We start from the raw sequence: 1,996 nt of genomic DNA, 5'->3' as shown, positions 1-1,996 counted from the left end.
TGGGGAGGCCTCAGGAAACTTACAATTATGGCAGAAGGGGAAGCAAACATATCCTTCTTCACATGGCGGCAGCAAGGAGAAGTATGAGTGCCCAGCTAAGGGGGAAGCCCCTTATAAAACCATCAGATCCTGTGAGAACTAACTCACTATCACGAGAACAGGATGGGTGAAACCACCTCCATGATTCAATTCTCTCCACTTGGTCCCTCCCACCACACGTGGGGATTATGAAAACTCAAGATAAGATCTGGGTGGCGACACACACAAACTGTATCACTATTTATGTCTAAGAAATTAAAAACTGATAAAAGTAGTGAAGCTGTTATTACCAAAGTGTACAGGAGAACAAAATAGAATGTTAATAATGGAATATCTGATAAAAGTGAGAAACCTATATGCATAGCTGATTGAAAAAAAAGCTAGAACAGCTTGATGGCCTAAATACATATAAGTCGAATGGAAAAAGAAGTCAGGTATGGTGGTATATACCTGCAGTTCCAGCTATTCAGGAGGCTGAGGCGGGATCACTTGTGGCCAGGAGTTCAAGGCTGCAGTGCACTGTGAAAGCACTTGTGAGTAGCCACTCACTCCAGCCTGGGCAACATAGTGAGACCTGTCAGAAGGAAGGACGGGAGGGAGAGAGGGAAAGAAAGAGAAAGAAATAAAAGAAAGAACAGAAGGAACGAAGGAGGGAGGGAGGAGGGAGGGAGGGAGGAACAGAAGGAAGGAAGGAAGGAAGGAAGGGAGGGAGGGAGAGAGGGCACGGTGGCTGACACCTGTAATACTGCACCTTGGGAGGCAGAGGTGGGTAAATCACTTGAGGTCAAGAGTTCAAGACCAGCCTAGCCAACATGGTGAAAACCCGTCTCTACTAAAAATACAAAAATTAGCCCGGCATGGTGGTGTGTGCCTGTAGTCACAGCTACCCAGGAGCCTGAGGCAGGAAAATTCCTTGAACCTGGGAGGTAGAGGTTGCAGCGAGCCAAGATTGCGCCACTGCACTCCAGCCTGGGCAACAGAGCAAAACTCCATCTCAAAAAGAAGAAAAAAGAAAGAAAACACAAATGGAAATAAATTCTCCAATTTTTTCTCAATTTATTCAGATTTGCTCAAAGTTCAGGACTATAAACAAAACCCAACCATATACAAATAAGTCTATCTAAAATATGTTCAATATTTTCATTCATTTTTCAAAATCTAGTAATGTTTGAGGGAAGTTTAAATGACACCTATTATCTATCAAACCTTCAATGGCTCAAAGACTAAATCATGAGAAATTTTCATTTACATATGAAAAATTTTACTTCCAGTCATATTCGTTGCATATAAGTCAATTTTTTAAAATTACTAGATTTTTTTTTTTGAGACAGAATCTCACTCTGTCACCAGGTGCCAGGCTGGAGTGCAGTGGCGCGACCTCGGCTCACTGCAGCCTCCGCCTCCTGGGTTCAAGCAATTCTCCTGCCTCAGCCTCCCGAGTAGCTGGGACCACAGGTGCGCGCCACCACGCCCAGCTAATTTTTTTGTATTTTTAGTAGAGACGGGGTTTCACCATGTTGGCCAATGGTCTTGATCTCTTGACCTCGTGATCCGCCCACCTCGGCCTCCCAAAGTGCTGGGATTACAGGCGTGAGCCACCACGCCCGGCCCACTAGATATTTTAATACCTTCATTAGAGATGTAAATGATAAAGGACCAGATTGTAGGACTTTATGGGCCCCCCCAAAAAATGCCCTCATAACATAAACTAAGACAAATTGTTTAAAATTACTTATGCATCATAATTTTTTTGAGACAGGGTCTCTGTCACTGAGGCTGGAGTGCAATGGTAGGATCATAACTCACTGCAGCCTCAAACTCCAAGGCTCATGTGATCCTGCTCTTTCAGCCTCCCAAAGTGCTAGGATTGCAAGTGTGAGCCACTGCATCTGGCATAGTATTTAAATTTTTAAACAGCTAATTTTTTTAAGTCTCTGGATTTTTTTTTTTTTTTTTT

The 1,996-nt window shown here is 43.4% G+C and overlaps 1 pseudogene across 1 annotated transcript in view; it reads right to left on the bottom strand.

Annotated features, from left to right (window-relative positions):
* LOC108302345 overlaps positions 1-1,996 on the bottom strand; it is a 9,422-nt pseudogene that overhangs the window by 6,524 nt on the left and 902 nt on the right. The window lies entirely within an intron of this gene.

This window comes from Cebus imitator, unplaced genomic scaffold (assembly GCF_001604975.1).
Source record: "Cebus imitator isolate Cc_AM_T3 unplaced genomic scaffold, Cebus_imitator-1.0 Scaffold40, whole genome shotgun sequence".
NCBI lineage: Eukaryota > Metazoa > Chordata > Mammalia > Primates > Cebidae > Cebus > Cebus imitator.
This window is presented reverse-complemented; position numbering and strand designations above follow the sequence as displayed.